Raw genomic sequence first — 12,611 nt, 5'->3', positions numbered from 1 at the left:
TTTAGTTTAAAAATACAGCATGAAATCAGGCACTTTGGCCCTCCAAGACCAATGCTCACCTGTACACTTATTCTATCCCACGCACTAGGGGCAATTTGCAGAAACCAATTAACTGACAAAATTGCAGGTCTTTGGAGTGTGGGAGGAAACCGGAGCACCGGGACAAAACCCAAGTTGTCACAGGGATAACGTACAAACTCCGTACATGTAGCACCCATCGTCACGATTAAACCCAGGTCTCTGGCGCTGTAAGGCAGCAGCTCTACCATGCGCAACTGTGCCGCTCCAAATTAAATGAACTTTGTTTTATTCTAATCCTATTGATTTTTATTCGTCTACGAATATAGACGTTACTTCCCTAAACAACTTTAACTGAAGAAGGATATGAAAACTTTGTGAATAAATACCTTCGATTTGTACAAGCATCTGCAGTTATTTTCGTACACTATGAAAACAATACATGATTTTTGCTGCTGAATTGCTCGCAGAATCAGAGAGATTACACAGTCATAAACACAGAAACATACTTCCATTGCACTTGTTATCCGTGAAGAGAAAAGTCTGTCCCTGATAGACTTGTCTGCAAACATTCATGATTCAACTAACACAGGGTTAAAAGTTAACAGTTCACAATGAGCCAATTCCTTTAACAATGAAGACAAAAGTGATGGTGCAGGAAGGGGCAGAATGGGGACAGATCACTGCAGTTGCTGGAGATGCTAAGATACATGATGAGCCCATATGTCCTGAAAATAATGAGGAATATCGATTTGTCATAAAGTTGAGGAATTCTATAAGTTCAGTTGTGCTCAGGGATCAGTGATAACACTTAATTGACACAAAATTGCTATTGGCTATTCTGAGAGCTATTAGATAAATGCAAGTCTTATTTCTTGAGAACAAACAAACATTACTGGGAGAGACACAAAGTGCTGGAGTAACTCAACGGGTCATGCAGCATTACCGGAGGAAAAGGATGGGTGATGTTTTAGGTCGGGACCCTTCTTCGGACACTGGGAAATATTACTGGGAAACTGCTAAATAGGACTGACATGGAATTGGTTGCATATTTTTTGATTTCCAGCCGATCCTGCTGGTTCTGGCCTGCTCCTCCCACAGTCCCCACCAGCTCATACATACCTGGTCCATTTGTTCAAGATCACACCTTGCTAAACCGCCCAACTCCGGCACTTATTCCTCAGGCCCCCACCCTCAGAATGGCCTGGTGGGCAAAGGTTGGCAAGGCATTAAAAAAATAAGGTGTTTTGAATTCTCTTATGCATCTGAATTTCCGGGCAACACTTTTTTGTTCAACTGAACAATTCCCGGTTATTCTATTTTAGATATTTATCAATTTTCATTCAGGTCTCCAGACCCTTGGATCAGCGGCCATTAATTCATGGAGAAAGCTCAGGAACAACTGGGGACTTTAAAATCAGCTGAACCGGACGGCATAGTGGCACAGCAATGGATTTGATCCTTACAGTGCCAGAGATCCGGGTTCGATCCTGACTACGGGTGCTGTCTGTACAGAGTAAGCACGTTCTCCTCATGACCTACGTCGGTTTTCTCTGGGTGATCCGGTTTCTGCCCACTCACCAAAGACGTACAGGTTTGTAGGTTAACTGGCTTCAGTAAAATTGTGAAGTAGAGTAGTGTTAACATGCCAGGATCATTGGTCGGCGTGGACTCGGTGAGCCGAATGGCGTAGGCTTCTGCCCACTCACCAAAGATGTACAGGTTTATAGGTTAATTGGCTTCAGTAAAATTGTAAAGTAGAGTAGTGTTAACGTGCCAGGATCATTGGTCGGCATGGACTTCGGTGAGCCGAAACTAAACAATACAAATCATTGAAGATAATGCTTTCAGTGATTTCAGTGTGTACGCCGGTTTGCAGGCATCCTATTCAAGGTGTTGAACCCTCTTGTTCTTTCTCACATAACATATTGAAATGGTGGAACTGGAAAGTCACGTAGAAACAGTGTATCCCTTTGTAATGAACAACCTCTTTGCTCCTAGCCATACATCAAACAAAAATAACAACCATCGTGGAAAATCGTCCAATTTCAGGGATCGATGATACTTCAGGCACAATTCATTGTTGCATTTAAATACAGAAACACATAAAAAGAAAGCAGTCAAACCCAGAGGATGCCAGTGTTTTTAAAAATGATCAGCACAATATATTTGGTATGTTTTCACAGCTGCCACCCAATGGATTATCTGAAGAAGGGTCTCGACCCAAAACGTCACCCATTCCTTCTCTCCAGAGATGCTGCCTGTCCCGCTGAGTTACTCCAGCAATTGTGTTTACCTTGGATTATTATCTTGTTGGCACAGCTGCAATTTGAATGTGTCTTGGGTTATTATAGTGTTATGGCTGTATAAACACTTAAAGTTGCTTGTTATGAATATAATAATCTATTGCAATATAATTTAAAGATATTTCCATCACTATTCTGGTCAAAATTACACGGGAGATTGCAATGTTAGCATCCCGAGAATTGTCATACGTTGAGATTCGGCCATTTTTTCTGAAAATATCATACAATTTAATTTTTGTTCCCATCCCTAAAAGACATTTCACAATTACATGGACAGGAAAGGTTTAGAGGGATTATGGGTGTAACGCAGGCAGGTGGGGCTTGTGTCGATGGGGCAACTTGGTCGACATGGGCAAGTTGGGTCGAAGGGCTTGTTTCGCAGCTTTATGACTCAGTGACTTCCAGAATCATTGTTTCAAAAAATCATTTCAGTTTCTTGCATCAGATAATTCAATGAGATACAACGATTCATTGCTTGGAACCACATTGAAATAAGCAACCCATTCCCCACTGCTTTGCCAGTTGGATGTGTGTTAAACGTGTTACATAAATTGTTCTATACGAAGTACTGTGCTCATGTTAACAGTTTGCAATGCCTGAAGGATTCCTGTGGTATATAATGCCAGAGAATATGTCGAAGTGAATTAATTAAATAAACAAATACACCTATCTTCCTTTTCCACTTCCTGCATCTGCATTGCATACTGTTGCTTTCAATATGTCACACACATGATTCTACAATAATAATAATAATAATAATAATATGCCTTTATTGTCATTGTACGAACAGTACAACGAAATTAGAAGTGCTAGATCTGAAACAGTGCGACAGTGCAAATTTTTCAAAGACAATCGCACAAACATAGGAACCAACACAACAAATTCCAATATCAATAAAAACCAATAAAAAACCTAATAAATAATAAATGAGTTTTACACCTAAAATGCTGAAAATATTTTAAAAAGTGCGACGAAAGTGAGAGTCACATCAAGTCAAGTGTTTCCATTCACAGTTCTTATGGCCCAGGGAAAGAAACTGTTTTTAAGTTGGTTTGTTCTGGCCCTTAGGCTCCTGTAGCGCCTCCCAGAGGGCAGGAGACCAAACAGTTCATATCCTGGGTGTGTGCTGTCCTTAATTATATTTCTGGCCCTGTTTACACAACACGAGCTGGAGATGTCCTTCAGAGAAGGCAGTGGACAGCCGATAAATTTCTCTGCTGTCTTAATAACCTTCTGGAGGGCCTTCTGGTCTGCAGCCGAGCAGCCAGCATACCACACAATGGTGCAGTATGCCAGTACGCTCTCAATGGTAGAGCGGTAGAAGGTCACCAGCAGATTCTCCTTCAGTTTGTTTTTCAGGAGCAGATGGTAAAAAGAAAAACATTAGTGCAAAACACAACTTTAGAAAAAAAACATAGCCTTTGTAGTGTAAGAGACAAGTCCATTGTAGTGCAAGAGATAAATGCACAGTAGTTCAAGAAACAAGTCACAGTAGTATAAGACACAAGCCCACAGTCATGCAAGGCACAAGCCCACCTTAGCGCACGACAACTTCATTGTAGTGCAAGAAACAAGCCCTTAGTAATGCAAGAACAAGTCCATGGTAGTGCAAGAAACAAGACCTTAATAGTGCAAGAACAAGTGCACAGAGTGCAAGAAACAAGCCCACAGTAATGCAAGAACAAGTCCATGGAGTGCAAGAAACAAGTCCACAAGATGCACATTCACAGTAGTGCAGGAACAAGCCTGTGGTAGTGCAAGCAACAAATCCACAATAGGGCAAGCTACATGCCCATGGAAGTGCAGGAAGTAAGTCCGTGGTTGAGCAGGGAACTCATCCACAGTTGTGCAGGAACTAGACCATGGTAGTTGAAGAATCAAGTTCACAGTGGTGCCAGAAACTAGTCCATCGCAGCACAAGATGCACATTCACAGTAGTGCAAGACAAGTTCATGGTAATGCAAGAAACAAGTCCATAGTGGTACAAGGAACAAGCCCACGGCAACGCAAGAAGCAAGTCTATAGTAATGCAAGAAACAAGTCCATGGTAGTGCTAGAAATAAGTCCATGGTAGTGCAGAAAACAAGGCCCAGGTAGTGAAAGGACAGTCTAGACTGGTCTAGGGTCAACACAGCTAAACTAGCTTTCTCAAATCCCACATTTACTTACTTCAATTAATTCAAACACACATTAGTGACATTTGAACTCATGACTCTGGGTTATTAATCAGAGCTTTTGAGTTTCAGGTCCAGCAAGTTAACAGCTAACCCACAGTATCCTATCCCCACTTCTGTTGGCCTGTATTCAATTTCCCCTTCTCTTACCATTCACATGTGAACCTCAAGTAGATGAGATCGGCATATAAATCTGAATGGATTTCAGTACAACTTCATCCAGAGTCCCAGGTTTTTTATGCATACGCCCCATCAATAGAACCAAATACTTCAGGAAAGATGTTATACCTTACTTACACACCCAAATGCTTCTTCCTTTTGTTTTCTGCTTGACAAGATCTCCCACTAAACCAACCCCACATACCAGGTGTGTAGAAAGAAACTGCAGACGCTGGTTTAAACCGTCGAGAGACACAAAATGCTGGAGTAACTCAGCGGGACAGGCAGCTCCAGAGATGAGTTCCTCCAGCATTTTGTGTCTATCCCACATACCAGGTGTTAGGCTGGAGTAAGAAAACAAACAGCATTTTTCTTTTGTGAACAGCAATATGAATATTTTCCACATGTCATAAAAAGCTGTATGTGGTTTGACTGAAATCTACTACACTTACAGTGGGATATTTTCATAATTTGTCAGTGTAACTGAGTGGACTTCCCATGCCAGCCAAATTGCTCGATGCCATGGTAACCCAGGACTGCCTTCCTTCCGCAGGACGTTAATAAAACAAAGGGTCTATTGGTCACATCTGGATACATCGATCTGTCCAGTGACTCAACTTTTTTTTTAAATGGAAAGATAATTTCCAGGCTTAATTAACAAGTTCTAATTGTAGAAACAATTCCGCAAGTCAGAAGCCCGTGACGCTGCAGTTTGCCAAAATATATGAAAAGTCACGGTATTTTAGAAGATAAATAACAACTATACAAATGGCAGTTTAAATCAAAATGCCCAAGGAAAGGTCAAAGATAGGTTGTGGGTGGCACAGTGGTGTAGCAATAGAGTTGGTGCCTTACAGCGCCAGAGCCAAGTGAAGCAGGACAGAAGGCTTGAGTAGACAATAAATACTGGCAAGGACTGTCCAAATGGTCTGTTTCTATACTTTCTATTCCCTATCATGATTTGTGAACTGGCTGCAGGAAACATGGTAGCAGATTTATTTATTATTGCAGATTGCCATAGATTTGAATTGTCAAGGCCCAGGTTTTCCAAACTTCAGTTTAAAAATGCTGCATTTCACTGTGCTTGCTTACATCTCTGGAAGACCCAGAACTCTTCCTCGTATAAACTTTCTGTTTATTAACTCCTGCTAACTCAGCTTTCAGTTGAAAGTGGTCCCTTGGTGTCTAACAGCCACAACATTAAACTGGCTGAGCATTAAAGAACAATCACAAATACCAAAATAGAAAGCACTATTTTTAATTGACTTTCAAAAATTATTTTATAGCGCTATCAAAATAGACTGGAGGACAAGCATATCATTAAGCTGAAATATTAAAAAGTAATTAAAATGCCTGTTGTATGTTAAAATATTTATGTGAGAACATTAAAATGTGCATGCATAAAATTAGTTTGTTTTAGGGATGGAATTTTTAAGTAGTCATTATTTTTTCACCTATTAAAAATGCAAGTTAGATTTGCACTAAAATGGGAAAATTCGGGGCATGTTCGAGCAAAATATTCATAAATACCTTAACTTCAAGTCAGTTCATGTGAATTATTTTCTTGACTGCATGGGAGGTGGTTGCAGAACTGCAGCACATGGGGAAGAGTTGAATCAACAATAGCAACCGTGGCGTTTCTGCATTTAATTATGCATGCATCAAACTCCCTAAGTTGCAATCAATGTTATGGTGAAATGAAAGCAAATGCAATAGTAGATCTTAGGCAACAAAAGCAGTCAACAACAGTCAAATTTTTTTCCCCCTCCATGTTGCAGCAACCAGTAAAGGAATAATAAAACGGAATTAGCTTTGGAAAACTCAAGACACAAGTTTATTCTAACTGCACCCCTTCCCAGCCCTCCTCTCCCCCACCTTCCCCTCCCCCCCTTGCCTCCATCTCCCCTTCCCCCTCTCCCCACCCTGACAACATTTGGTTTTAGTGGGTTCATTTCACCTTATCAACATCATTCATGGCAGCGTTGCTGAATAATTCAAGGGTAAATCTGGTATTTAAAACGTGTTCTTATGCAAGCACACTAACTCAAAAATAATCAAACCTTTGACAATTTTGCTCGCATCACCCAAAAGGACTTTAGTATGGAAATTGGACAGTTAGCAATTCTTGTAGCAGGAGCGTAGCTGTTATTGAGTTTAATCTTCACAGCTCATAAACCATATAAATTAAAGGCTATATTTCTTCCCAGGCTTCAATTTGAATTGGTGGTTGCTGTGAAAATGGCATTAGAGTCAAACTTACAAAAAAAAGAATTAATAAACACAATGATTTAAATTTTCAAACATTTAGTGGTAGAACAACAGGATAAATTATATAGGCCGATTAACATGGTTTGATGACATTAGTCAATAAGCCATATATATATGTCACTTCAGATTGTTCATTGTTATTTATATATTTTATGGAAAATAAGTTAAATGGTAAGGGGCTAAAATTGTGCAGCATGCAAGATGACTTGTGTTCACCTTGGCAACAAGTGTTCGGTGCAAGGTTGGAGATCTGAATCACCATAGTAACCGAGTTCTTGGCTCCGTGGCTCGGTGACCCAGTGGGAGAAGAAGCTGGGAGGAGGAGGTGGGTGAGATGTTGTCAACTACAGGAGGGAGAAAAACTCACGATGAATTAGCCCGATTAAATTGAGACATGAGCAACTGCAGATGCTGGGATCCTGAGCAAACCGCAGAGTGCTGGAGGAACTCAGCAGGTCAGGCAGCATCTGTGGAGAGAATGAACAGACAGGCTTTCAGGTCAAGACCCTTCTTCAGACTGGAGGGTCTGAAAATGTCCCGACCGAGAAGATAGCCAGAGTATTTGACTGGTTAATCAATTCAATTGTATTACCTCTAATCTGAATGTAGGTAAATAAATAGCCTGAATTCTTACAATTTTATTTGTCATAAAAGCAACTCCATTGACTTAACTAAAGAACAGTGCCCTCCTTAATGTTTGGGACAAAGACCCATCATTTATTTATTTGACTGTACTCCACAATTTGAGATTTGTAATAGAAAAGATTACATGTGGTTAAAGTGCACATTGTCAGATTTAATTAAAGGCCATTTTTTTAACATTTTGTTTTCACCATGTAGAAATTACAGCTGCGTTTATACATAGTCCCTCATTTCGGGGCACCATAATGTTTGGGGCACATGGGTTCACAGGCATTTCTAATTGCTCAGGTGTGTTTAATTGCCTCCTTAATGCAGGTATAAGAGAGCTCTCAGCACCTAGTCTTTCTTCCAGCCTTTCCTTCACCTTTGGAAACTTTTATTGCTGTTTATCAACATGAGGACCAAAGTTGTGCCAATCAAAGTCAAAGAAGCCATTATGAGACTGAGAAACAAGAATAAAACTGTTAGAGACATCAGCCAAACATTAGGCTTACCAAAATGAACTGTTTGGAACATCATTAAGAAGAAAGAGAGCACTGGTGAGCTTACCAGTTGCAAAGCGACTGACAGGTCAAGGAAGACCTCCACAGATGATGACAGAAGAATTATCTCTATAATAAAGAAAAATCCCCAAACACCTGTCTGACAGATCAGAAACACTCTTCAGGAGTCATGTATGGATTTGTCAATGACCACTGTCCGCAGAAGACTTCATGAACAGAAACACAGAGGCTACACTGCAAGATGCAAACCACTGGTTGGCCGCAAAAATAGGATAGCTAGGTTTCTGTTTGCCAAGAAGTACTTAAAAGAGCAACCACAGTTCTGGAAAAAGGTCTTGTGGACAGATGAGACGAAGATTAACTTAAATCAGAGTGATGGCAAGAGCAAAGTATGGAGGAGAGAAGGAACTGCCCAAGATCCAAAGCATACCACCTCATCTGTGTAACACGGTGGTGGGGGTGTTATGGCCTGGGCATGTATGGCTGCTGAAGGTACTGGCTCACTTATCTTCATTGATGATACAACTGCTGATGGTAGTAGCATAATGAATTCTGAAGTGTATAGACACATCCTATCTGCTCAAGTTCAAACAATGCCTCAAAATTCATTGGCCGGCAGTTCATTCTACAGCAAGACAATGATCACAAACATACTGCTAAAGCAACAAAGGAGTTTTCAAAGCTAAAAAATTGTAAATTTTTGAGTGGCCAAGTCAATCACCTGATCTGAACCCAATTGAGCATGCTTTTTATATGCTGAAAAGAAAACTGAAGAGTACTAGCCCCCAAAACAAGCATAAGCTAAAGATGGCTGCAATACAGGCCTGACAGAGCATTACTAGAGAAGACACCCAACAACTGGTGATGTCCATGAATCGCAGACTTCAAGCAGTCATTGCATGCAAAGGATATGCAACAAAATACTAAACAAGACTATTTTTATTTACATGACATTGCTGTGTCCCAAACATTATGGTGCCCTGAAATGGGGGGACTATGTATAAACACTGCTGTGATTTCCACATGGTGAAACCAAAATATATAAAAATGGCCTTTATTAAAATCTGACAATGTGCACTTTAACCACAAATCTCAAATTGTGGAGTACAGAGGCAAATAAATAAATGATGGGTCTTTGTCCCAAACATTATGAAGGGCACTGTAAGATAGCAATGCACTTGCATATGTTTTTACTGTCATGGTATCCTAAGCATGTCAGAAATATGCAATTATTTATCAGTGATGATACATATTTTGAGCGTTCGATGGCACTGGGCCTCTACTCGCTGGAGTTTAGAAGGATGAATGGGACCTCAATGAAAATTACTGAATAATGAAAGGCTTGGATAGAGGGGATGTGGAGAGGATGTTTCCACAAGTGAGGGAGTCTCGGACCAGGTGTCATAGCCTCAGAATGAAAGGACATTCCTTTTGGAAGGAGATGAGGAGAAATTTATTTTGGTAGAGGGTGGTGAATCTGTGGAATTCATCACCACAGAAGGCTGTGGAGGCCAACAATGGATATTTTTTAAGACAGAGATAGATAGATTCTTGATTAGTACTGGTATCAGGGGTTATGAGGAGGGCAGGTGAATGGGGTTGAAAAGGAGAGATAGATCAGCCATGATTGAATGGCAGAGTGGACTTGATGGGCCGAATGGCCTAATTCTGCTCCTATCACTTATGAACTTATGAACCTGGAATGAAGAAGGATGACGCATGGTTACCGAACTGCAAATGGAGGGTTCTGTCAGAAAACAATGCATGGAAGGGAAAAGTTGGAGACTGAGGTGGTCAAAGCTAAGCAGTGGATGGAAACAAATATAAAATAAAACGGACAAAATGAAAATAACATGAAAAATGACACAATTAAAATAAAAGGCAACAATACTGTGCAAATACTTAACATGCACTCCAAATGCAACTTGTTACTCATTCAAAATTGTAATCGCTTGTGGCATTTTCTGAGGCAAAGCAACACCTAAACACCATTAATTGGGGAGGTTCGCTTAAATGGACCGATGCTGGGAAGCATACAATATTTAATTCTTTTAAACAACCTGATTGAACTCAAGTAGTATAGCAAAGTAACTGCAGACACTGGTACAAATCGAAGGTGTCATAAAAATGCTCGAGTAACTCAGCAGGTCAGGCAGCATCTCAGGAGAGAAGGAATGGGTGACGTTTCAGGTCGAGACCCTTCTTCAGACTGAACTCAATATAAGTAGTAGTCAAGCGGTCAAGTGTTAGGACTTTTACGAACTTTTATACAAACCTTTGAAATAATCATTACCATATTGATGTGGAAGACTGTTCTACCCGCAAGCCAAAAAAAACCAACTTTAAAACCACTGTGACACCGTTCTCACATCTACAGCCAGAAGCCCATGGGTTCATGTTGAGGATCAAGCATGGACTTTAGGCTGATATTGCACTGCACCACTGAGGGAATCCTGGAGTGTTGCAGCTAAAGTCCCTTGGCTGGAGCATTAAAGTCAAGTTCTCGCTGGCCATTTAGATGGGGTCAAGACCTCATTACATTTTTCAAAAGCAGTTTCATGATTGGCATTTATTTCTCAGCCAATATTACTAACACAATTACATTGGCTTTTATTCATTGCTGTCTGCTTGTGCTCTATAGGAAATGGCTGCTTTGCTCCTGTACATCAAAACAGTGATTATACTTCTAAAATACTAAATTGGCTGTAAATCTCTTTGGGATCGATTTAGAAATAATCTACAAGGCTCAGTTTCTCAATTTAAATTTCCGGGACTCTAGGCAGAAACAAACACAGAAGAGCCAAGTTGGAAATCTGACCTTAAATTATAGATATCCAGCAGGAAATGATAAAAGCTTCTTCAGTATATCTTGTTTCACAAGTTTCAATCCAGCAGCAAATCTTTTATTTATATTCATTCAAGGGATGCGTGCTTCACAGGCTGAGCCAGCATTGAATTGCTCAAGTCTAGTTGTCCTTGAGAAGGTGTTGGTGAGCTGTCTCCTTGAAGGGCTGCAGTCTTTGAGGAGTGGGGTTATCTGCAACACTGTTCTCGAGGGAGTTCAAGGTTTTTACCCAGCGACAGTGAATGATCGGCGTTATGTCTCCAAGTCACGATGAAATACAGCTTGGAGGGCAGCTTTTGGCTGGGGCTAGTTATCATGCTTTTGCTGACCTTTTTCTTGGTGGCTGGAGGCCTCCACAAGTTCACGTTACAAGTTATGGGAGTAGAATTAGGCCTTTTGGCCCAACAGGTCCACTCCACCATTCAATCGTGGCTGATCTCAGCCTCCGAATCCCATTTTCCTGCCTTCTTCCCATAACCCTTGACACCCGTTCCAATCAAGAATTTGTCTATCTCCGCCTTAAAAATATCCACTGACTTGACTCGAGGGAGTCTCACAGTCGCTGCAGTGGATCTCGAATATGGGTCAAACTGCAGCCACTGTTCATCAGTGGTAGAATGCATGAATGGTTGTGGATGGGGAGCCTATGAAGCAGGTTGCTCTGTCTTGTATGGTGTGGAGCTGACCTTGCACCCATCTAAGCAAGAAGAGAATATTCCATCATACTCATAAGATCATAAGTCATAAGGGATAGTAGAATTAGGCCATTCAGCCCATCAAGTCTACTCCACCATTCAATCATGGCTGATCTATCTCTCTCTCCTAACCCCATTCTCTTGCCTTCTCCCCATAACCTCTGACAACGTACTAATCAAGAATCGATCTATCTCTGCCATAAAAAAAATATCCACTGACGGCTTCTACAGCCTTCTGTAGCAAAGAATTCCACAGAGTCACCACCCTCTGACTAAAGAAATTTCTCATCTCCTTCCTAAAGGAATGTCCTTTAATTCTCCCGATGAACCTTGTAGATGATGGACAGACTATGGAGCTAGGTTACTCATTGCAGTGGTCCTGGCCTCTGGCCTGATCCTGCAGCTTCATTGTGTATACGGTAACTGCAGTTCAGTTTCTGGTTAATGGTAACCCCCAGGATAGTGAGAGTATTGTCAGTGTGCATTGCTGCATTATCTCTTGCTGGAAACTGTCCCTGCCTGGCACTTGCACAGTGTGGCTGCGACTTGCCACCCATTGACCCAGGCCTGAATATAGATCACAGTTTGTTGCATTCAGCTGTAGACTATTTCATTATCTGAGGAGCAAGAAATGGTGCTGGGCATTATGCAATCATCCTTACTTCTGACAATGCCACTGAAGGAAGATCGTGATAAAGGAGCTGAAGATGGCTGGGCCTCTCTAAATTAATCTCTCAATTAAATATTACCTTGTAACAAAGTACTGCTGTTTAAAAATCTCCAAGGATCAAAGCAAATGCCATAACAAGGAACTGCAGAGGCTTATTTATAGTAAAGAAAGACATGAAATGCTGGTGTAACTCAGCAGATAAGGCAGCATCCCTGGGGAATATGGAAAGATGATGTTTCGGGTCAGAACCATTCTTCAAATTGATTTACGGGATAACGATGTAAACATAACAGAGGCTGAAAGACATCTGCAGATGCGCCGTGGAAAGCAT

At 41.0% G+C, this 12,611-nt stretch overlaps 1 protein-coding gene across 3 annotated transcripts in view; it reads right to left on the bottom strand.

The window, feature by feature from the left end:
• il1rapl1b (interleukin 1 receptor accessory protein-like 1b) overlaps positions 1-12,611 on the bottom strand; it is a 1,065,873-nt gene that overhangs the window by 804,055 nt on the left and 249,207 nt on the right. The window contains exon 1 of one of the 3 annotated variants that reach the window (XM_078409151.1): positions 1,141-1,198. The exons of the other annotated variants lie outside the window; for them this stretch is intronic. The gene's annotated coding sequence lies outside the window, so the exon portion shown is untranslated. Of the gene's footprint in view, positions 1-1,140; positions 1,199-12,611 lie in introns of those variants that run through there. 3 annotated transcript variants of the gene reach the window in all.

The sequence above is a fragment of the Rhinoraja longicauda genome, chromosome 12 (assembly GCF_053455715.1).
Source record: "Rhinoraja longicauda isolate Sanriku21f chromosome 12, sRhiLon1.1, whole genome shotgun sequence".
Taxonomy (NCBI): domain Eukaryota; kingdom Metazoa; phylum Chordata; class Chondrichthyes; order Rajiformes; family Arhynchobatidae; genus Rhinoraja; species Rhinoraja longicauda.
Note: the sequence above shows the minus strand (reverse complement) of the source record. Positions and strands in the feature narration are given on the sequence as shown.